At 37.9% G+C, this 21974-nt stretch overlaps 26 non-coding genes across 26 annotated transcripts; all 26 read left to right on the top strand.

Moving 5' to 3' along the window:
- Positions 1 to 235: 235 nt before the first annotated feature.
- On the top strand, positions 236 to 309 carry TRNAT-CGU (transfer RNA threonine (anticodon CGU)). The gene has a single exon. It is a non-coding gene; the product is annotated as a tRNA-Thr (tRNA).
- A 778-nt stretch (positions 310 to 1087) lies between these two features.
- TRNAT-CGU (transfer RNA threonine (anticodon CGU)) lies at positions 1088 to 1161 on the top strand. Its single transcript has one exon. It is a non-coding gene; the product is annotated as a tRNA-Thr (tRNA).
- Positions 1162 to 1939: 778 nt separating this feature from the next.
- TRNAT-CGU (transfer RNA threonine (anticodon CGU)) lies at positions 1940 to 2013 on the top strand. The gene has a single exon. It is a non-coding gene; the product is annotated as a tRNA-Thr (tRNA).
- A 778-nt stretch (positions 2014 to 2791) lies between these two features.
- On the top strand, positions 2792 to 2865 carry TRNAT-CGU (transfer RNA threonine (anticodon CGU)). Its single transcript has one exon. It is a non-coding gene; the product is annotated as a tRNA-Thr (tRNA).
- Positions 2866 to 3643: 778 nt separating this feature from the next.
- Positions 3644 to 3717, top strand: TRNAT-CGU (transfer RNA threonine (anticodon CGU)). Its single transcript has one exon. It is a non-coding gene; the product is annotated as a tRNA-Thr (tRNA).
- Positions 3718 to 4495: 778 nt separating this feature from the next.
- On the top strand, positions 4496 to 4569 carry TRNAT-CGU (transfer RNA threonine (anticodon CGU)). Its single transcript has one exon. It is a non-coding gene; the product is annotated as a tRNA-Thr (tRNA).
- A 778-nt stretch (positions 4570 to 5347) lies between these two features.
- Positions 5348 to 5421, top strand: TRNAT-CGU (transfer RNA threonine (anticodon CGU)). Its single transcript has one exon. It is a non-coding gene; the product is annotated as a tRNA-Thr (tRNA).
- A 778-nt stretch (positions 5422 to 6199) lies between these two features.
- Positions 6200 to 6273, top strand: TRNAT-CGU (transfer RNA threonine (anticodon CGU)). Its single transcript has one exon. It is a non-coding gene; the product is annotated as a tRNA-Thr (tRNA).
- Positions 6274 to 7051: 778 nt separating this feature from the next.
- On the top strand, positions 7052 to 7125 carry TRNAT-CGU (transfer RNA threonine (anticodon CGU)). The gene has a single exon. It is a non-coding gene; the product is annotated as a tRNA-Thr (tRNA).
- A 778-nt stretch (positions 7126 to 7903) lies between these two features.
- On the top strand, positions 7904 to 7977 carry TRNAT-CGU (transfer RNA threonine (anticodon CGU)). The gene has a single exon. It is a non-coding gene; the product is annotated as a tRNA-Thr (tRNA).
- A 778-nt stretch (positions 7978 to 8755) lies between these two features.
- Positions 8756 to 8829, top strand: TRNAT-CGU (transfer RNA threonine (anticodon CGU)). Its single transcript has one exon. It is a non-coding gene; the product is annotated as a tRNA-Thr (tRNA).
- A 777-nt stretch (positions 8830 to 9606) lies between these two features.
- TRNAT-CGU (transfer RNA threonine (anticodon CGU)) lies at positions 9607 to 9680 on the top strand. The gene has a single exon. It is a non-coding gene; the product is annotated as a tRNA-Thr (tRNA).
- A 777-nt stretch (positions 9681 to 10457) lies between these two features.
- TRNAT-CGU (transfer RNA threonine (anticodon CGU)) lies at positions 10458 to 10531 on the top strand. The gene has a single exon. It is a non-coding gene; the product is annotated as a tRNA-Thr (tRNA).
- Positions 10532 to 11308: 777 nt separating this feature from the next.
- On the top strand, positions 11309 to 11382 carry TRNAT-CGU (transfer RNA threonine (anticodon CGU)). The gene has a single exon. It is a non-coding gene; the product is annotated as a tRNA-Thr (tRNA).
- Positions 11383 to 12159: 777 nt separating this feature from the next.
- TRNAT-CGU (transfer RNA threonine (anticodon CGU)) lies at positions 12160 to 12233 on the top strand. The gene has a single exon. It is a non-coding gene; the product is annotated as a tRNA-Thr (tRNA).
- A 777-nt stretch (positions 12234 to 13010) lies between these two features.
- TRNAT-CGU (transfer RNA threonine (anticodon CGU)) lies at positions 13011 to 13084 on the top strand. Its single transcript has one exon. It is a non-coding gene; the product is annotated as a tRNA-Thr (tRNA).
- A 776-nt stretch (positions 13085 to 13860) lies between these two features.
- Positions 13861 to 13934, top strand: TRNAT-CGU (transfer RNA threonine (anticodon CGU)). Its single transcript has one exon. It is a non-coding gene; the product is annotated as a tRNA-Thr (tRNA).
- Positions 13935 to 14711: 777 nt separating this feature from the next.
- Positions 14712 to 14785, top strand: TRNAT-CGU (transfer RNA threonine (anticodon CGU)). The gene has a single exon. It is a non-coding gene; the product is annotated as a tRNA-Thr (tRNA).
- A 777-nt stretch (positions 14786 to 15562) lies between these two features.
- On the top strand, positions 15563 to 15636 carry TRNAT-CGU (transfer RNA threonine (anticodon CGU)). The gene has a single exon. It is a non-coding gene; the product is annotated as a tRNA-Thr (tRNA).
- Positions 15637 to 16412: 776 nt separating this feature from the next.
- On the top strand, positions 16413 to 16486 carry TRNAT-CGU (transfer RNA threonine (anticodon CGU)). Its single transcript has one exon. It is a non-coding gene; the product is annotated as a tRNA-Thr (tRNA).
- A 777-nt stretch (positions 16487 to 17263) lies between these two features.
- TRNAT-CGU (transfer RNA threonine (anticodon CGU)) lies at positions 17264 to 17337 on the top strand. Its single transcript has one exon. It is a non-coding gene; the product is annotated as a tRNA-Thr (tRNA).
- A 777-nt stretch (positions 17338 to 18114) lies between these two features.
- Positions 18115 to 18188, top strand: TRNAT-CGU (transfer RNA threonine (anticodon CGU)). The gene has a single exon. It is a non-coding gene; the product is annotated as a tRNA-Thr (tRNA).
- A 776-nt stretch (positions 18189 to 18964) lies between these two features.
- Positions 18965 to 19038, top strand: TRNAT-CGU (transfer RNA threonine (anticodon CGU)). The gene has a single exon. It is a non-coding gene; the product is annotated as a tRNA-Thr (tRNA).
- Positions 19039 to 19816: 778 nt separating this feature from the next.
- Positions 19817 to 19890, top strand: TRNAT-CGU (transfer RNA threonine (anticodon CGU)). The gene has a single exon. It is a non-coding gene; the product is annotated as a tRNA-Thr (tRNA).
- A 778-nt stretch (positions 19891 to 20668) lies between these two features.
- Positions 20669 to 20742, top strand: TRNAT-CGU (transfer RNA threonine (anticodon CGU)). Its single transcript has one exon. It is a non-coding gene; the product is annotated as a tRNA-Thr (tRNA).
- A 777-nt stretch (positions 20743 to 21519) lies between these two features.
- TRNAT-CGU (transfer RNA threonine (anticodon CGU)) lies at positions 21520 to 21593 on the top strand. The gene has a single exon. It is a non-coding gene; the product is annotated as a tRNA-Thr (tRNA).
- The last annotated feature ends 381 nt before the right edge of the window (positions 21594 to 21974 follow it).

The raw sequence follows: 21974 nt of genomic DNA, 5'->3' as shown, positions 1-21974 counted from the left end.
GATTATGTCAAAAGTTGGACAAGCTCAAACTTTATCAGAGATTAACCAAAGTTTAGGGTTTTAATATCAGTAATTCAATAAAGATTGTATTTTTTTGTCACTATTGAAGCCCTAAAAATTAGTCCAGTAAAGAAAGAATTTGCATAAGTCGTCTATCTCTAGACATTCAAGGACACTGAAAGACATGAGGTAAGGGCGACTCTACCAGTAGTGCTTTTCTACTCTTACACAAAGTGGTGCTGTGGCTTCGTTGGTTAAAGCGCCTGTTTCGTAAACAGGAGATCCTGAGTTCGAATCTCAGCAGTGCCTTCTTTTCATAGCCTCAGTACTGAAGTTTCTATGTTTAACAGTGTATTTTCCTTGTAAAAATACTATAAAGTCAAACTTGTCTTTCTCATATCCCTTCCTTAGATAGTGCAATGGAGAGATTCTAAATCTGTGTTGTCAAAGTACTCAAAAGGAAGAAGATGTCAGCCAATGTAGGATGGCATCAAGCATGCCAAATGAAAACAGTGGGTTTACTTTTGCCAGACTGAAATGTTAGAAAAGTTTGATAGCAGCCTTCTTGAACAGGAAATGCTGGAAATACTCACTGCTTGGGCTGAAAAAGATAATTTAGAGTTTCAACATTGGAGATGAAGGTAACTTCAACAAGTATGGGATTCAAAAACCATGCATGCAGAGCACAATGGATTAGTAGTCATACGCCATAACCACTCGGCAGCTCGTCTACAGGAAGAGTCTGTAGCCAGATGATGTGATCTAATGAGGATTTTGACAAGTCTGTGCAATTTCACTAAAGATTGTGTATGAGCTTCTGGCAAAGTGGCTCTTATCATATCTACAACAGTGGATTATGTCAAGAGTTGGACAAGCTCAAACTTTATCAGAGATTAACCAAAGTTTAGGGTTTTAATATCAGTAATTCAATAAAGATTGTATTTTTTTGTCACTATTGAAGCCCTAAAAATTAGTCCAGTAAAGAAAGAATTTGCATAAGTCGTCTATCTCTAGACATTCAAGGACACTGAAAGACATGAGGTAAGGGCGACTCTACCAGTAGTGCTTTTCTACTCTTACACAAAGTGGTGCTGTGGCTTAGTTGGTTAAAGCGCCTGTCTCGTAAACAGGAGATCCTGAGTTCGAATCTCAGCAGTGCCTTCTTTTCATAGCCTCAGTACTGAAGTTTCTATGTTTAACAGTGTATTTTCCTTGTAAAAATTCTATAAAGTCAAACTTGTCTTTCTCATATCCCTTCCTTAGATAGTGCAATGGAGAGATTCTAAATCTGTGTTGTCAAAGTACTCAAAAGGAAGAAGATGTCAGCCAATGTAGGATGGCATCAAGCATGCCAAATGAAAACAGAGGGTTTACTTTTGCCAGACTGAAATGTTAGAAAAGTTTGATAGCAGCCTTCTTGAACAGGAAATGCTGGAAATACTCACTGCTTGGGCTGAAAAAGATAATTTAGAGTTTCAACATTGGAGATGAAGGTAACTTCAACAAGTATGGGATTCAAAAACCATACATGCAGAGCACAATGGATTAGTAGTCATACGCCATAACCACTCGGCAGCTCGTCTACAGGAAAAATCTGTAGCCAGATGATGTGATCTAATGAGGATTTTGACAAGTCTGTGCAATTTCACTAAAGATTGTGTATGAGCTTCTGGCAAAGTGGCTCTTATCATATCTACAACAGTGGATTATGTCAAAAGTTGGACAAGCTCAAACTTTATCAGAGATTAACCAAAGTTTAGGGTTTTAATATCAGTAATTCAATAAAGATTGTATTTTTTTGTCACTATTGAAGCCCTAAAAATTAGTCCAGTAAAGAAAGAATTTGCATAAGTCGTCTATCTCTAGACATTCAAGGACACTGAAAGACATGAGGTAAGGGCGACTCTACCAGTAGTGCTTTTCTACTCTTACACAAAGTGGTGCTGTGGCTTCGTTGGTTAAAGCGCCTGTTTCGTAAACAGGAGATCCTGAGTTCGAATCTCAGCAGTGCCTTCTTTTCATAGCCTCAGTACTGAAGTTTCTATGTTTAACAGTGTATTTTCCTTGTAAAAATACTATAAAGTCAAACTTGTCTTTCTCATATCCCTTCCTTAGATAGTGCAATGGAGAGATTCTAAATCTGTGTTGTCAAAGTACTCAAAAGGAAGAAGATGTCAGCCAATGTAGGATGGCATCAAGCATGCCAAATGAAAACAGTGGGTTTACTTTTGCCAGACTGAAATGTTAGAAAAGTTTGATAGCAGCCTTCTTGAACAGGAAATGCTGGAAATACTCACTGCTTGGGCTGAAAAAGATAATTTAGAGTTTCAACATTGGAGATGAAGGTAACTTCAACAAGTATGGGATTCAAAAACCATGCATGCAGAGCACAATGGATTAGTAGTCATACGCCATAACCACTCGGCAGCTCGTCTACAGGAAGAGTCTGTAGCCAGATGATGTGATCTAATGAGGATTTTGACAAGTCTGTGCAATTTCACTAAAGATTGTGTATGAGCTTCTGGCAAAGTGGCTCTTATCATATCTACAACAGTGGATTATGTCAAGAGTTGGACAAGCTCAAACTTTATCAGAGATTAACCAAAGTTTAGGGTTTTAATATCAGTAATTCAATAAAGATTGTATTTTTTTGTCACTATTGAAGCCCTAAAAATTAGTCCAGTAAAGAAAGAATTTGCATAAGTCGTCTATCTCTAGACATTCAAGGACACTGAAAGACATGAGGTAAGGGCGACTCTACCAGTAGTGCTTTTCTACTCTTACACAAAGTGGTGCTGTGGCTTAGTTGGTTAAAGCGCCTGTCTCGTAAACAGGAGATCCTGAGTTCGAATCTCAGCAGTGCCTTCTTTTCATAGCCTCAGTACTGAAGTTTCTATGTTTAACAGTGTATTTTCCTTGTAAAAATTCTATAAAGTCAAACTTGTCTTTCTCATATCCCTTCCTTAGATAGTGCAATGGAGAGATTCTAAATCTGTGTTGTCAAAGTACTCAAAAGGAAGAAGATGTCAGCCAATGTAGGATGGCATCAAGCATGCCAAATGAAAACAGAGGGTTTACTTTTGCCAGACTGAAATGTTAGAAAAGTTTGATAGCAGCCTTCTTGAACAGGAAATGCTGGAAATACTCACTGCTTGGGCTGAAAAAGATAATTTAGAGTTTCAACATTGGAGATGAAGGTAACTTCAACAAGTATGGGATTCAAAAACCATACATGCAGAGCACAATGGATTAGTAGTCATACGCCATAACCACTCGGCAGCTCGTCTACAGGAAAAATCTGTAGCCAGATGATGTGATCTAATGAGGATTTTGACAAGTCTGTGCAATTTCACTAAAGATTGTGTATGAGCTTCTGGCAAAGTGGCTCTTATCATATCTACAACAGTGGATTATGTCAAAAGTTGGACAAGCTCAAACTTTATCAGAGATTAACCAAAGTTTAGGGTTTTAATATCAGTAATTCAATAAAGATTGTATTTTTTTGTCACTATTGAAGCCCTAAAAATTAGTCCAGTAAAGAAAGAATTTGCATAAGTCGTCTATCTCTAGACATTCAAGGACACTGAAAGACATGAGGTAAGGGCGACTCTACCAGTAGTGCTTTTCTACTCTTACACAAAGTGGTGCTGTGGCTTCGTTGGTTAAAGCGCCTGTTTCGTAAACAGGAGATCCTGAGTTCGAATCTCAGCAGTGCCTTCTTTTCATAGCCTCAGTACTGAAGTTTCTATGTTTAACAGTGTATTTTCCTTGTAAAAATACTATAAAGTCAAACTTGTCTTTCTCATATCCCTTCCTTAGATAGTGCAATGGAGAGATTCTAAATCTGTGTTGTCAAAGTACTCAAAAGGAAGAAGATGTCAGCCAATGTAGGATGGCATCAAGCATGCCAAATGAAAACAGTGGGTTTACTTTTGCCAGACTGAAATGTTAGAAAAGTTTGATAGCAGCCTTCTTGAACAGGAAATGCTGGAAATACTCACTGCTTGGGCTGAAAAAGATAATTTAGAGTTTCAACATTGGAGATGAAGGTAACTTCAACAAGTATGGGATTCAAAAACCATGCATGCAGAGCACAATGGATTAGTAGTCATACGCCATAACCACTCGGCAGCTCGTCTACAGGAAGAGTCTGTAGCCAGATGATGTGATCTAATGAGGATTTTGACAAGTCTGTGCAATTTCACTAAAGATTGTGTATGAGCTTCTGGCAAAGTGGCTCTTATCATATCTACAACAGTGGATTATGTCAAGAGTTGGACAAGCTCAAACTTTATCAGAGATTAACCAAAGTTTAGGGTTTTAATATCAGTAATTCAATAAAGATTGTATTTTTTTGTCACTATTGAAGCCCTAAAAATTAGTCCAGTAAAGAAAGAATTTGCATAAGTCGTCTATCTCTAGACATTCAAGGACACTGAAAGACATGAGGTAAGGGCGACTCTACCAGTAGTGCTTTTCTACTCTTACACAAAGTGGTGCTGTGGCTTAGTTGGTTAAAGCGCCTGTCTCGTAAACAGGAGATCCTGAGTTCGAATCTCAGCAGTGCCTTCTTTTCATAGCCTCAGTACTGAAGTTTCTATGTTTAACAGTGTATTTTCCTTGTAAAAATTCTATAAAGTCAAACTTGTCTTTCTCATATCCCTTCCTTAGATAGTGCAATGGAGAGATTCTAAATCTGTGTTGTCAAAGTACTCAAAAGGAAGAAGATGTCAGCCAATGTAGGATGGCATCAAGCATGCCAAATGAAAACAGAGGGTTTACTTTTGCCAGACTGAAATGTTAGAAAAGTTTGATAGCAGCCTTCTTGAACAGGAAATGCTGGAAATACTCACTGCTTGGGCTGAAAAAGATAATTTAGAGTTTCAACATTGGAGATGAAGGTAACTTCAACAAGTATGGGATTCAAAAACCATACATGCAGAGCACAATGGATTAGTAGTCATACGCCATAACCACTCGGCAGCTCGTCTACAGGAAAAATCTGTAGCCAGATGATGTGATCTAATGAGGATTTTGACAAGTCTGTGCAATTTCACTAAAGATTGTGTATGAGCTTCTGGCAAAGTGGCTCTTATCATATCTACAACAGTGGATTATGTCAAAAGTTGGACAAGCTCAAACTTTATCAGAGATTAACCAAAGTTTAGGGTTTTAATATCAGTAATTCAATAAAGATTGTATTTTTTTGTCACTATTGAAGCCCTAAAAATTAGTCCAGTAAAGAAAGAATTTGCATAAGTCGTCTATCTCTAGACATTCAAGGACACTGAAAGACATGAGGTAAGGGCGACTCTACCAGTAGTGCTTTTCTACTCTTACACAAAGTGGTGCTGTGGCTTCGTTGGTTAAAGCGCCTGTTTCGTAAACAGGAGATCCTGAGTTCGAATCTCAGCAGTGCCTTCTTTTCATAGCCTCAGTACTGAAGTTTCTATGTTTAACAGTGTATTTTCCTTGTAAAAATACTATAAAGTCAAACTTGTCTTTCTCATATCCCTTCCTTAGATAGTGCAATGGAGAGATTCTAAATCTGTGTTGTCAAAGTACTCAAAAGGAAGAAGATGTCAGCCAATGTAGGATGGCATCAAGCATGCCAAATGAAAACAGTGGGTTTACTTTTGCCAGACTGAAATGTTAGAAAAGTTTGATAGCAGCCTTCTTGAACAGGAAATGCTGGAAATACTCACTGCTTGGGCTGAAAAAGATAATTTAGAGTTTCAACATTGGAGATGAAGGTAACTTCAACAAGTATGGGATTCAAAAACCATGCATGCAGAGCACAATGGATTAGTAGTCATACGCCATAACCACTCGGCAGCTCGTCTACAGGAAGAGTCTGTAGCCAGATGATGTGATCTAATGAGGATTTTGACAAGTCTGTGCAATTTCACTAAAGATTGTGTATGAGCTTCTGGCAAAGTGGCTCTTATCATATCTACAACAGTGGATTATGTCAAGAGTTGGACAAGCTCAAACTTTATCAGAGATTAACCAAAGTTTAGGGTTTTAATATCAGTAATTCAATAAAGATTGTATTTTTTTGTCACTATTGAAGCCCTAAAAATTAGTCCAGTAAAGAAAGAATTTGCATAAGTCGTCTATCTCTAGACATTCGAGGACACTCATAGACATGAGGTGAGGGCGACTCTACCAGTAGTGCTTTTCTACTCTTACACAAAGTGGTGCTGTGGCTTAGTTGGTTAAAGCGCCTGTCTCGTAACCAGGAGATCCTGAGTTCGAATCTCAGCAGTGCCTTCTTTTCATAGCCTCAGTACTGAAGTTTTTATGTTTAACAGTGTATTTTCCTTGTAAAAATACTATAAATTCAAACTTGTCTTTCTCATATCCCTTCCTTAGATAGTGCAATGGAGAGATTCTAAATCTGTGTTGTCAAAGTACTCAAAAGGAAGAAGATGTCAGCCAATGTAGGATGGCATCAAGCATGCCAAATGAAAACAGTGGGTTTACTTTTGCCAGACTGAAATGTTAGAAAAGTTTGATAGCAGCCTTCTTGAACAGGAAATGCTGGAAATACTCACTGCTTGGGCTGAAAAAGATAATTTAGAGTTTCAACATTGGAGATGAAGGTAACTTCAACAAGTATGGGATTCAAAAACCATACATGCAGAGCACAATGGATTAGTAGTCATACGCCATAACCACTCGGCAGCTCATCTACAGGAAAAATCTGTAGCCAGATGATGTGATCTAATGAGGATTTTGACAAGTCTGTGCAATTTCACTAAAGATTGTGTATGAGCTTCTGGCAAAGTGGCTCTTATCATATCTACAACAGTGGATTATGTCAAGAGTTGGACAAGCTCAAACTTTATCAGAGATTAACCAAAGTTTAGGGTTTTAATATCAGTAATTCAATAAAGATTGTATTTTTTTGTCACTATTGAAGCCCTAAAAATTAGTCCAGTAAAGAAAGAATTTGCATAAGTCGTCTATCTCTAGACATTCAAGGACACTGAAAGACATGAGGTAAGGGCGACTCTACCAGTAGTGCTTTTCTACTCTTACACAAAGTGGTGCTGTGGCTTAGTTGGTTAAAGCGCCTGTCTCGTAAACAGGAGATCCTGAGTTCGAATCTCAGCAGTGCCTTCTTTTCATAGCCTCAGTACTGAAGTTTCTATGTTTAACAGTGTATTTTCCTTGTAAAAATACTATAAAGTCAAACTTGTCTTTCTCATATCCCTTCCTTAGATAGTGCAATGGAGAGATTCTAAATCTGTGTTGTCAAAGTACTCAAAAGGAAGAAGATGTCAGCCAATGTAGGATGGCATCAAGCATGCCAAATGAAAACAGTGGGTTTACTTTTGCCAGACTGAAATGTTAGAAAAGTTTGATAGCAGCCTTCTTGAACAGGAAATGCTGGAAATACTCACTGCTTGGGCTGAAAAAGATAATTTAGAGTTTCAACATTGGAGATGAAGGTAACTTCAACAAGTATGGGATTCAAAAACCATACATGCAGAGCACAATGGATTAGTAGTCATACGCCATAACCACTCGGCAGCTCGTCTACAGGAAAAATCTGTAGCCAGATGATGTGATCTAATGAGGATTTTGACAAGTCTGTGCAATTTCACTAAAGATTGTGTATGAGCTTCTGGCAAAGTGGCTCTTATCATATCTACAACAGTGGATTATGTCAAAAGTTGGACAAGCTCAAACTTTATCAGAGATTAACCAAAGTTTAGGGTTTTAATATCAGTAATTCAATAAAGATTGTATTTTTTTGTCACTATTGAAGCCCTAAAAATTAGTCCAGTAAAGAAAGAATTTGCATAAGTCGTCTATCTCTAGACATTCAAGGACACTGAAAGACATGAGGTAAGGGCGACTCTACCAGTAGTGCTTTTCTACTCTTACACAAAGTGGTGCTGTGGCTTCGTTGGTTAAAGCGCCTGTTTCGTAAACAGGAGATCCTGAGTTCGAATCTCAGCAGTGCCTTCTTTTCATAGCCTCAGTACTGAAGTTTCTATGTTTAACAGTGTATTTTCCTTGTAAAAATACTATAAAGTCAAACTTGTCTTTCTCATATCCCTTCCTTAGATAGTGCAATGGAGAGATTCTAAATCTGTGTTGTCAAAGTACTCAAAAGGAAGAAGATGTCAGCCAATGTAGGATGGCATCAAGCATGCCAAATGAAAACAGTGGGTTTACTTTTGCCAGACTGAAATGTTAGAAAAGTTTGATAGCAGCCTTCTTGAACAGGAAATGCTGGAAATACTCACTGCTTGGGCTGAAAAAGATAATTTAGAGTTTCAACATTGGAGATGAAGGTAACTTCAACAAGTATGGGATTCAAAAACCATACATGCAGAGCACAATGGATTAGTAGTCATACGCCATAACCACTCGGCAGCTCGTCTACAGGAAAAATCTGTAGCCAGATGATGTGATCTAATGAGGATTTTGACAAGTCTGTGCAATTTCACTAAAGATTGTGTATGAGCTTCTGGCAAAGTGGCTCTTATCATATCTACAACAGTGGATTATGTCAAAAGTTGGACAAGCTCAAACTTTATCAGAGATTAACCAAAGTTTAGGGTTTTAATATCAGTAATTCAATAAAGATTGTATTTTTTTGTCACTATTGAAGCCCTAAAAATTAGTCCAGTAAAGAAAGAATTTGCATAAGTCGTCTATCTCTAGACATTCAAGGACACTGAAAGACATGAGGTAAGGGCGACTCTACCAGTAGTGCTTTTCTACTCTTACACAAAGTGGTGCTGTGGCTTCGTTGGTTAAAGCGCCTGTTTCGTAAACAGGAGATCCTGAGTTCGAATCTCAGCAGTGCCTTCTTTTCATAGCCTCAGTACTGAAGTTTCTATGTTTAACAGTGTATTTTCCTTGTAAAAATACTATAAAGTCAAACTTGTCTTTCTCATATCCCTTCCTTAGATAGTGCAATGGAGAGATTCTAAATCTGTGTTGTCAAAGTACTCAAAAGGAAGAAGATGTCAGCCAATGTAGGATGGCATCAAGCATGCCAAATGAAAACAGTGGGTTTACTTTTGCCAGACTGAAATGTTAGAAAAGTTTGATAGCAGCCTTCTTGAACAGGAAATGCTGGAAATACTCACTGCTTGGGCTGAAAAAGATAATTTAGAGTTTCAACATTGGAGATGAAGGTAACTTCAACAAGTATGGGATTCAAAAACCATGCATGCAGAGCACAATGGATTAGTAGTCATACGCCATAACCACTCGGCAGCTCGTCTACAGGAAGAGTCTGTAGCCAGATGATGTGATCTAATGAGGATTTTGACAAGTCTGTGCAATTTCACTAAAGATTGTGTATGAGCTTCTGGCAAAGTGGCTCTTATCATATCTACAACAGTGGATTATGTCAAGAGTTGGACAAGCTCAAACTTTCTCAGAGATTAACCAAAGTTTAGGGTTTTAATATCAGTAATTCAATAAAGATTGTATTTTTTGTCACTATTGAAGCCCTAAAAATTAGTCCAGTAAAGAAAGAATTTGCATAAGTCGTCTATCTCTAGACATTCAAGGACACTCAAAGACATGAGGTGAGGGCGACTCTACCAGTAGTGCTTTTCTACTCTTACACAAAGTGGTGCTGTGGCTTAGTTGGTTAAAGCGCCTGTCTCGTAAACAGGAGATCCTGAGTTCGAATCTCAGCAGTGCCTTCTTTTCATAGCCTCAGTACTGAAGTTTCTATGTTTAACAGTGTATTTTCCTTGTAAAAATACTATAAAGTCAAACTTGTCTTTCTCATATCCCTTCCTTAGATAGTGCAATGGAGAGATTCTAAATCTGTGTTGTCAAAGTACTCAAAAGGAAGAAGATGTCAGCCAATGTAGGATGGCATCAAGCATGCCAAATGAAAACAGTGGGTTTACTTTTGCCAGACTGAAATGTTAGAAAAGTTTGATAGCAGCCTTCTTGAACAGGAAATGCTGGAAATACTCACTGCTTGGGCTGAAAAAGATAATTTAGAGTTTCAACATTGGAGATGAAGGTAACTTCAACAAGTATGGGATTCAAAAACCATACATGCAGAGCACAATGGATTAGTAGTCATACGCCATAACCACTCGGCAGCTCGTCTACAGGAAAAATCTGTAGCCAGATGATGTGATCTAATGAGGATTTTGACAAGTCTGTGCAATTTCACTAAAGATTGTGTATGAGCTTCTGGCAAAGTGGCTCTTATCATATCTACAACAGTGGATTATGTCAAAAGTTGGACAAGCTCAAACTTTATCAGAGATTAACCAAAGTTTAGGGTTTTAATATCAGTAATTCAATAAAGATTGTATTTTTTGTCACTATTGAAGCCCTAAAAATTAGTCCAGTAAAGAAAGAATTTGCATAAGTCGTCTATCTCTAGACATTCAAGGACACTCAAAGACATGAGGTGAGGGCGACTCTACCAGTAGTGCTTTTCTACTCTTACACAAAGTGGTGCTGTGGCTTAGTTGGTTAAAGCGCCTGTCTCGTAAACAGGAGATCCTGAGTTCGAATCTCAGCAGTGCCTTCTTTTCATAGCCTCTTACAGAAGTTTCTATGTTTAACAATGTACTTTCCTTGTAAAAATACTATAAAGTCAAACTTGTCTTTCTCATATCCCTTCCTTAGATAGTGCAATGGAGAGATTCTAAATCTGTGTTGTCAAAGTACTCAAAAGGAAGAAGATGTCAGCCAATGTAGGATGGCATCAAGCATGCCAAATGAAAACAGTGGGTTTACTTTTGCCAGACTGAAATGTTAGAAAAGTTTGATAGCAGCCTTCTTGAACAGGAAATGCTGGAAATACTCACTGCTTGGGCTGAAAAAGATAATTTAGAGTTTCAACATTGGAGATGAAGGTAACTTCAACAAGTATGGGATTCAAAAACCATACATGCAGAGCACAATGGATTAGTAGTCATACGCCATAACCACTCGGCAGCTCGTCTACAGGAAAAATCTGTAGCCAGATGATGTGATCTAATGAGGATTTTGACAAGTCTGTGCAATTTCACTAAAGATTGTGTATGAGCTTCTGGCAAAGTGGCTCTTATCATATCTACAACAGTGGATTATGTCAAAAGTTGGACAAGCTCAAACTTTATCAGAGATTAACCAAAGTTTAGGGTTTTAATATCAGTAATTCAATAAAGATTGTATTTTTTTGTCACTATTGAAGCCCTAAAAATTAGTCCAGTAAAGAAAGAATTTGCATAAGTCGTCTATCTCTAGACATTCAAGGACACTGAAAGACATGAGGTAAGGGCGACTCTACCAGTAGTGCTTTTCTACTCTTACACAAAGTGGTGCTGTGGCTTCGTTGGTTAAAGCGCCTGTTTCGTAAACAGGAGATCCTGAGTTCGAATCTCAGCAGTGCCTTCTTTTCATAGCCTCAGTACTGAAGTTTCTATGTTTAACAGTGTATTTTCCTTGTAAAAATACTATAAAGTCAAACTTGTCTTTCTCATATCCCTTCCTTAGATAGTGCAATGGAGAGATTCTAAATCTGTGTTGTCAAAGTACTCAAAAGGAAGAAGATGTCAGCCAATGTAGGATGGCATCAAGCATGCCAAATGAAAACAGTGGGTTTACTTTTGCCAGACTGAAATGTTAGAAAAGTTTGATAGCAGCCTTCTTGAACAGGAAATGCTGGAAATACTCACTGCTTGGGCTGAAAAAGATAATTTAGAGTTTCAACATTGGAGATGAAGGTAACTTCAACAAGTATGGGATTCAAAAACCATGCATGCAGAGCACAATGGATTAGTAGTCATACGCCATAACCACTCGGCAGCTCGTCTACAGGAAGAGTCTGTAGCCAGATGATGTGATCTAATGAGGATTTTGACAAGTCTGTGCAATTTCACTAAAGATTGTGTATGAGCTTCTGGCAAAGTGGCTCTTATCATATCTACAACAGTGGATTATGTCAAGAGTTGGACAAGCTCAAACTTTCTCAGAGATTAACCAAAGTTTAGGGTTTTAATATCAGTAATTCAATAAAGATTGTATTTTTTGTCACTATTGAAGCCCTAAAAATTAGTCCAGTAAAGAAAGAATTTGCATAAGTCGTCTATCTCTAGACATTCAAGGACACTCAAAGACATGAGGTGAGGGCGACTCTACCAGTAGTGCTTTTCTACTCTTACACAAAGTGGTGCTGTGGCTTAGTTGGTTAAAGCGCCTGTCTCGTAAACAGGAGATCCTGAGTTCGAATCTCAGCAGTGCCTTCTTTTCATAGCCTCAGTACTGAAGTTTCTATGTTTAACAGTGTATTTTCCTTGTAAAAATACTATAAAGTCAAACTTGTCTTTCTCATATCCCTTCCTTAGATAGTGCAATGGAGAGATTCTAAATCTGTGTTGTCAAAGTACTCAAAAGGAAGAAGATGTCAGCCAATGTAGGATGGCATCAAGCATGCCAAATGAAAACAGTGGGTTTACTTTTGCCAGACTGAAATGTTAGAAAAGTTTGATAGCAGCCTTCTTGAACAGGAAATGCTGGAAATACTCACTGCTTGGGCTGAAAAAGATAATTTAGAGTTTCAACATTGGAGATGAAGGTAACTTCAACAAGTATGGGATTCAAAAACCATACATGCAGAGCACAATGGATTAGTAGTCATACGCCATAACCACTCGGCAGCTCGTCTACAGGAAAAATCTGTAGCCAGATGATGTGATCTAATGAGGATTTTGACAAGTCTGTGCAATTTCACTAAAGATTGTGTATGAGCTTCTGGCAAAGTGGCTCTTATCATATCTACAACAGTGGATTATGTCAAAAGTTGGACAAGCTCAAACTTTATCAGAGATTAACCAAAGTTTAGGGTTTTAATATCAGTAATTCAATAAAGATTGTATTTTTTGTCACTATTGAAGCCCTAAAAATTAGTCCAGTAAAGAAAGAATTTGCATAAGTCGTCTATCTCTAGACATTCAAGGACACTCAAAGACATGAGGTGAGGGCGACTCTACCAGTAGTGCTTTTCTACTCTTACACAAAGTGGTGCTGTGGCTTAGTTGGTTAAAGCGCCTGTCTCGTAAACAGGAGATCCTGAGTTCGAATCTCAGCAGTGCCTTCTTTTCATAGCCTCTTACAGAAGTTTCTATGTTTAACAATGTACTTTCCTTGTAAAAATACTATAAAGTCAAACTTGTCTTTCTCATATCCCTTCCTTAGATAGTGCAATGGAGAGATTCTAAATCTGTGTTGTCAAAGTACTCAAAAGGAAGAAGATGTCAGCCAATGTAGGATGGCATCAAGCATGCCAAATGAAAACAGTGGGTTTACTTTTGCCAGACTGAAATGTTAGAAAAGTTTGATAGCAGCCTTCTTGAACAGGAAATGCTGGAAATACTCACTGCTTGGGCTGAAAAAGATAATTTAGAGTTTCAACATTGGAGATGAAGGTAACTTCAACAAGTATGGGATTCAAAAACCATACATGCAGAGCACAATGGATTAGTAGTCATACGCCATAACCACTCGGCAGCTCGTCTACAGGAAAAATCTGTAGCCAGATGATGTGATCTAATGAGGATTTTGACAAGTCTGTGCAATTTCACTAAAGATTGTGTATGAGCTTCTGGCAAAGTGGCTCTTATCATATCTACAACAGTGGATTATGTCAAGAGTTGGACAAGCTCAAACTTTCTCAGAGATTAACCAAAGTTTAGGGTTTTAATATCAGTAATTCAATAAAGATTGTATTTTTTGTCACTATTGAAGCCCTAAAAATTAGTCCAGTAAAGAAAGAATTTGCATAAGTCGTCTATCTCTAGACATTCAAGGACACTCAAAGACATGAGGTGAGGGCGACTCTACCAGTAGTGCTTTTCTACTCTTACACAAAGTGGTGCTGTGGCTTAGTTGGTTAAAGCGCCTGTCTCGTAAACAGGTGATCCTGAGTTCGAATCTCAGCAGTGCCTTCTTTTCATAGCCTCAGTACTGAAGTTTCTATGTTTAACAGTGTATTTTCCTTGTAAAAATACTATAAAGTCAAACTTGTCTTTCTCATATCCCTTCCTTAGATAGTGCAATGGAGAGATTCTAAATCTGTGTTGTCAAAGTACTCAAAAGGAAGAAGATGTCAGCCAATGTAGGATGGCATCAAGCATGCCAAATGAAAACAGTGGGTTTACTTTTGCCAGACTGAAATGTTAGAAAAGTTTGATAGCAGCCTTCTTGAACAGGAAATGCTGGAAATACTCACTGCTTGGGCTGAAAAAGATAATTTAGAGTTTCAACATTGGAGATGAAGGTAACTTCAACAAGTATGGGATTCAAAAACCATACATGCAGAGCACAATGGATTAGTAGTCATACGCCATAACCACTCGGCAGCTCGTCTACAGGAAAAATCTGTAGCCAGATGATGTGATCTAATGAGGATTTTGACAAGTCTGTGCAATTTCACTAAAGATTGTGTATGAGCTTCTGGCAAAGTGGCTCTTATCATATCTACAACAGTGGATTATGTCAAAAGTTGGACAAGCTCAAACTTTATCAGAGATTAACCAAAGTTTAGGGTTTTAATATCAGTAATTCAATAAAGATTGTATTTTTTGTCACTATTGAAGCCCTAAAAATTAGTCCAGTAAAGAAAGAATTTGCATAAGTCGTCTATCTCTAGACATTCAAGGACACTCAAAGACATGAGGTGAGGGCGACTCTACCAGTAGTGCTTTTCTACTCTTACACAAAGTGGTGCTGTGGCTTAGTTGGTTAAAGCGCCTGTCTCGTAAACAGGAGATCCTGAGTTCGAATCTCAGCAGTGCCTTCTTTTCATAGCCTCTTACAGAAGTTTCTATGTTTAACAATGTACTTTCCTTGTAAAAATACTATAAAGTCAAACTTGTCTTTCTCATATCCCTTCCTTAGATAGTGCAATGGAGAGATTCTAAATCTGTGTTGTCAAAGTACTCAAAAGGAAGAAGATGTCAGCCAATGTAGGATGGCATCAAGCATGCCAAATGAAAACAGTGGGTTTACTTTTGCCAGACTGAAATGTTAGAAAAGTTTGATAGCAGCCTTCTTGAACAGGAAATGCTGGAAATACTCACTGCTTGGGCTGAAAAAGATAATTTAGAGTTTCAACATTGGAGATGAAGGTAACTTCAACAAGTATGGGATTCAAAAACCATACATGCAGAGCACAATGGATTAGTAGTCATACGCCATAACCACTCGGCAGCTCGTCTACAGGAAAAATCTGTAGCCAGATGATGTGATCTAATGAGGATTTTGACAAGTCTGTGCAATTTCACTAAAGATTGTGTATGAGCTTCTGGCAAAGTGGCTCTTATCATATCTACAACAGTGGATTATGTCAAAAGTTGGACAAGCTCAAACTTTATCAGAGATTAACCAAAGTTTAGGGTTTTAATATCAGTAATTCAATAAAGATTGTATTTTTTTGTCACTATTGAAGCCCTAAAAATTAGTCCAGTAAAGAAAGAATTTGCATAAGTCGTCTATCTCTAGACATTCATGGACACTGAAAGACATGAGGTAAGGGCGACTCTACCAGTAGTGCTTTTCTACTCTTACACAAAGTGGTGCTGTGGCTTAGTTGGTTAAAGCGCCTGTCTCGTAAACAGGAGATCCTGAGTTCGAATCTCAGCAGTGCCTTCTTTTCATAGCCTCTTACAGAAGTTTCTATGTTTAACAATGTACTTTCCTTGTAAAAATACTATAAAGTCAAACTTGTCTTTCTCATATCCCTTCCTTAGATAGTGCAATGGAGAGATTCTAAATCTGTGTTGTCAAAGTACTCAAAAGGAAGAAGATGTCAGCCAATGTAGGATGGCATCAAGCATGCCAAATGAAAACAGTGGGTTTACTTTTGCCAGACTGAAATGTTAGAAAAGTTTGATAGCAGCCTTCTTGAACAGGAAATGCTGGAAATACTCACTGCTTGGGCTGAAAAAGATAATTTAGAGTTTCAACATTGGAGATGAAGGTAACTTCAACAAGTATGGGATTCAAAAACCATACATGCAGAGCACAATGGATTAGTAGTCATACGCCATAACCACTCGGCAGCTCGTCTACAGGAAAAATCTGTAGCCAGATGATGTGATCTAATGAGGATTTTGACAAGTCTGTGCAATTTCACTAAAGATTGTGTATGAGCTTCTGGCAAAGTGGCTCTTATCATATCTACAACAGTGGATTATGTCAAAAGTTGGACAAGCTCAAACTTTATCAGAGATTAACCAAAGTTTAGGGTTTTAATATCAGTAATTCAATAAAGATTGTATTTTTTGTCACTATTGAAGCCCTAAAAATTAGTCCAGTAAAGAAAGAATTTGCATAAGTCGTCTATCTCTAGACATTCAAGGACACTCAAAGACATGAGGTGAGGGCGAATCTACCAGTAGTGCTTTTCTACTCTTACACAAAGTGGTGCTGTGGCTTAGTTGGTTAAAGCGCCTGTCTCGTAAACAGGAGATCCTGAGTTCGAATCTCAGCAGTGCCTTCTTTTCATAGCCTCAGTACTGAAGTTTCTATGTTTAACAGTGTATTTTCCTTGTAAAAATACTATAAAGTCAAACTTGTCTTTCTCATATCCCTTCCTTAGATAGTGCAATGGAGAGATTCTAAATCTGTGTTGTCAAAGTACTCAAAAGGAAGAAGATGTCAGCCAATGTAGGATGGCATCAAGCATGCCAAATGAAAACAGTGGGTTTACTTTTGCCAGACTGAAATGTTAGAAAAGTTTGATAGCAGCCTTCTTGAACAGGAAATGCTGGAAATACTCACTGCTTGGGCTGAAAAAGATAATTTAGAGTTTCAACATTGGAGATGAAGGTAACTTCAACAAGTATGGGATTCAAAAACCATACATGCAGAGCACAATGGATTAGTAGTCATACGCCATAACCACTCGGCAGCTCGTCTACAGGAAAAATCTGTAGCCAGATGATGTGATCTAATGAGGATTTTGACAAGTCTGTGCAATTTCACTAAAGATTGTGTATGAGCTTCTGGCAAAGTGGCTCTTATCATATCTACAACAGTGGATTATGTCAAAAGTTGGACAAGCTCAAACTTTATCAGAGATTAACCAAAGTTTAGGGTTTTAATATCAGTAATTCAATAAAGATTGTATTTTTTGTCACTATTGAAGCCCTAAAAATTAGTCCAGTAAAGAAAGAATTTGCATAAGTCGTCTATCTCTAGACATTCAAGGACACTCAAAGACATGAGGTGAGGGCGACTCTACCAGTAGTGCTTTTCTACTCTTACACAAAGTGGTGCTGTGGCTTAGTTGGTTAAAGCGCCTGTCTCGTAAACAGGAGATCCTGAGTTCGAATCTCAGCAGTGCCTTCTTTTCATAGCCTCTTACAGAAGTTTCTATGTTTAACAATGTACTTTCCTTGTAAAAATACTATAAAGTCAAACTTGTCTTTCTCATATCCCTTCCTTAGATAGTGCAATGGAGAGATTCTAAATCTGTGTTGTCAAAGTACTCAAAAGGAAGAAGATGTCAGCCAATGTAGGATGGCATCAAGCATGCCAAATGAAAACAGTGGGTTTACTTTTGCCAGACTGAAATGTTAGAAAAGTTTGATAGCAGCCTTCTTGAACAGGAAATGCTGGAAATACTCACTGCTTGGGCTGAAAAAGATAATTTAGAGTTTCAACATTGGAGATGAAGGTAACTTCAACAAGTATGGGATTCAAAAACCATACATGCAGAGCACAATGGATTAGTAGTCATACGCCATAACCACTCGGCAGCTCGTCTACAGGAAAAATCTGTAGCCAGATGATGTGATCTAATGAGGATTTTGACAAGTCTGTGCAATTTCACTAAAGATTGTGTATGAGCTTCTGGCAAAGTGGCTCTTATCATATCTACAACAGTGGATTATGTCAAAAGTTGGACAAGCTCAAACTTTATCAGAGATTAACCAAAGTTTAGGGTTTTAATATCAGTAATTCAATAAAGATTGTATTTTTTTGTCACTATTGAAGCCCTAAAAATTAGTCCAGTAAAGAAAGAATTTGCATAAGTCGTCTATCTCTAGACATTCATGGACACTGAAAGACATGAGGTAAGGGCGACTCTACCAGTAGTGCTTTTCTACTCTTACACAAAGTGGTGCTGTGGCTTAGTTGGTTAAAGCGCCTGTCTCGTAAACAGGAGATCCTGAGTTCGAATCTCAGCAGTGCCTTCTTTTCATAGCCTCTTACAGAAGTTTCTATGTTTAACAATGTACTTTCCTTGTAAAAATACTATAAAGTCAAACTTGTCTTTCTCATATCCCTTCCTTAGATAGTGCAATGGAGAGATTCTAAATCTGTGTTGTCAAAGTACTCAAAAGGAAGAAGATGTCAGCCAATGTAGGATGGCATCAAGCATGCCAAATGAAAACAGTGGGTTTACTTTTGCCAGACTGAAATGTTAGAAAAGTTTGATAGCAGCCTTCTTGAACAGGAAATGCTGGAAATACTCACTGCTTGGGCTGAAAAAGATAATTTAGAGTTTCAACATTGGAGATGAAGGTAACTTCAACAAGTATGGGATTCAAAAACCATACATGCAGAGCACAATGGATTAGTAGTCATACGCCATAACCACTCGGCAGCTCGTCTACAGGAAAAATCTGTAGCCAGATGATGTGATCTAATGAGGATTTTGACAAGTCTGTGCAATTTCACTAAAGATTGTGTATGAGCTTCTGGCAAAGTGGCTCTTATCATATCTACAACAGTGGATTATGTCAAAAGTTGGACAAGCTCAAACTTTATCAGAGATTAACCAAAGTTTAGGGTTTTAATATCAGTAATTCAATAAAGATTGTATTTTTTGTCACTATTGAAGCCCTAAAAATTAGTCCAGTAAAGAAAGAATTTGCATAAGTCGTCTATCTCTAGACATTCAAGGACACTCAAAGACATGAGGTGAGGGCGAATCTACCAGTAGTGCTTTTCTACTCTTACACAAAGTGGTGCTGTGGCTTAGTTGGTTAAAGCGCCTGTCTCGTAAACAGGAGATCCTGAGTTCGAATCTCAGCAGTGCCTTCTTTTCATAGCCTCAGTACTGAAGTTTCTATGTTTAACAGTGTATTTTCCTTGTAAAAATACTATAAAGTCAAACTTGTCTTTCTCATATCCCTTCCTTAGATAGTGCAATGGAGAGATTCTAAATCTGTGTTGTCAAAGTACTCAAAAGGAAGAAGATGTCAGCCAATGTAGGATGGCATCAAGCATGCCAAATGAAAACAGTGGGTTTACTTTTGCCAGACTGAAATGTTAGAAAAGTTTGATAGCAGCCTTCTTGAACAGGAAATGCTGGAAATACTCACTGCTTGGGCTGAAAAAGATAATTTAGAGTTTCAACATTGGAGATGAAGGTAACTTCAACAAGTATGGGATTCAAAAACCATACATGCAGAGCACAATGGATTAGTAGTCATACGCCATAACCACTCGGCAGCTCGTCTACAGGAAAAATCTGTAGCCAGATGATGTGATCTAATGAGGATTTTGACAAGTCTGTGCAATTTCACTAAAGATTGTGTATGAGCTTCTGGCAAAGTGGCTCTTATCATATCTACAACAGTGGATTATGTCAAGAGTTGGACAAGCTCAAACTTTATCAGAGATTAACCAAAGTTTAGGGTTTTAATATCAGTAATTCAATAAAGATTGTATTTTTTTGTCACTATTGAAGCCCTAAAAATTAGTCCAGTAAAGAAAGAATTTGCATAAGTCGTCTATCTCTAGACATTCAAGGACACTGAAAGACATGAGGTAAGGGCGACTCTACCAGTAGTGCTTTTCTACTCTTACACAAAGTGGTGCTGTGGCTTAGTTGGTTAAAGCGCCTGTCTCGTAAACAGGAGATCCTGAGTTCGAATCTCAGCAGTGCCTTCTTTTCATAGCCTCAGTACTGAAGTTTCTATGTTTAACAGTGTATTTTCCTTGTAAAAATTCTATAAAGTCAAACTTGTCTTTCTCATATCCCTTCCTTAGATAGTGCAATGGAGAGATTCTAAATCTGTGTTGTCAAAGTACTCAAAAGGAAGAAGATGTCAGCCAATGTAGGATGGCATCAAGCATGCCAAATGAAAACAGTGGGTTTACTTTTGCCAGACTGAAATGTTAGAAAAGTTTGATAGCAGCCTTCTTGAACAGGAAATGCTGGAAATACTCACTGCTTGGGCTGAAAAAGATAATTTAGAGTTTCAACATTGGAGATGAAGGTAACTTCAACAAGTATGGGATTCAAAAACCATACATGCAGAGCACAATGGATTAGTAGTCATACGCCATAACCACTCGGCAGCTCGTCTACAGGAAAAATCTGTAGCCAGATGATGTGATCTAATGAGGATTTTGACAAGTCTGTGCAATTTCACTAAAGATTGTGTATGAGCTTCTGGCAAAGTGGCTCTTATCATATCTACAACAGTGGATTATGTCAAAAGTTGGACAAGCTCAAACTTTATCAGAGATTAACCAAAGTTTAGGGTTTTAATATCAGTAATTCAATAAAGATTGTATTTTTTTGTCACTATTGAAGCCCTAAAACTTAGTCCAGTAAAGAAAGAATTTGCATAAGTCGTCTATCTCTAGACATTCATGGACACTGAAAGACATGAGGTAAGGGCGACTCTACCAGTAGTGCTTTTCTACTCTTACACAAAGTGGTGCTGTGGCTTAGTTGGTTAAAGCGCCTGTCTCGTAAACAGGAGATCCTGAGTTCGAATCTCAGCAGTGCCTTCTTTTCATAGCCTCTTACAGAAGTTTCTATGTTTAACAATGTACTTTCCTTGTAAAAATACTATAAAGTCAAACTTGTCTTTCTCATATCCCTTCCTTAGATAGTGCAATGGAGAGATTCTAAATCTGTGTTGTCAAAGTACTCAAAAGGAAGAAGATGTCAGCCAATGTAGGATGGCATCAAGCATGCCAAATGAAAACAGTGGGTTTACTTTTGCCAGACTGAAATGTTAGAAAAGTTTGATAGCAGCCTTCTTGAACAGGAAATGCTGGAAATACTCACTGCTTGGGCTGAAAAAGATAATTTAGAGTTTCAACATTGGAGATGAAGGTAACTTCAACAAGTATGGGATTCAAAAACCATACATGCAGAGCACAATGGATTAGTAGTCATACGCCATAACCACTCGGCAGCTCGTCTACAGGAAAAATCTGTAGCCAGATGATGTGATCTAATGAGGATTTTGACAAGTCTGTGCAATTTCACTAAAGATTGTGTATGAGCTTCTGGCAAAGTGGCTCTTATCATATCTACAACAGTGGATTATGTCAAGAGTTGGACAAGCTCAAACTTTATCAGAGATTAACCAAAGTTTAGGGTTTTAATATCAGTAATTCAATAAAGATTGTATTTTTTTGTCACTATTGAAGCCCTAAAAATTAGTCCAGTAAAGAAAGAATTTGCATAAGTCGTCTATCTCTAGACATTCAAGGACACTGAAAGACATGAGGTAAGGGCGACTCTACCAGTAGTGCTTTTCTACTCTTACACAAAGTGGTGCTGTGGCTTAGTTGGTTAAAGCGCCTGTCTCGTAAACAGGAGATCCTGAGTTCGAATCTCAGCAGTGCCTTCTTTTCATAGCCTCAGTACTGAAGTTTCTATGTTTAACAGTGTATTTTCCTTGTAAAAATTCTATAAAGTCAAACTTGTCTTTCTCATATCCCTTCCTTAGATAGTGCAATGGAGAGATTCTAAATCTGTGTTGTCAAAGTACTCAAAAGGAAGAAGATGTCAGCCAATGTAGGATGGCATCAAGCATGCCAAATGAAAACAGTGGGTTTACTTTTGCCAGACTGAAATGTTAGAAAAGTTTGATAGCAGCCTTCTTGAACAGGAAATGCTGGAAATACTCACTGCTTGGGCTGAAAAAGATAATTTAGAGTTTCAACATTGGAGATGAAGGTAACTTCAACAAGTATGGGATTCAAAAACCATGCATGCAGAGCACAAT

Source organism: Anomaloglossus baeobatrachus, chromosome 7 (genome assembly GCF_048569485.1).
Source record: "Anomaloglossus baeobatrachus isolate aAnoBae1 chromosome 7, aAnoBae1.hap1, whole genome shotgun sequence".
NCBI lineage: Eukaryota > Metazoa > Chordata > Amphibia > Anura > Aromobatidae > Anomaloglossus > Anomaloglossus baeobatrachus.
This window is presented reverse-complemented; position numbering and strand designations above follow the sequence as displayed.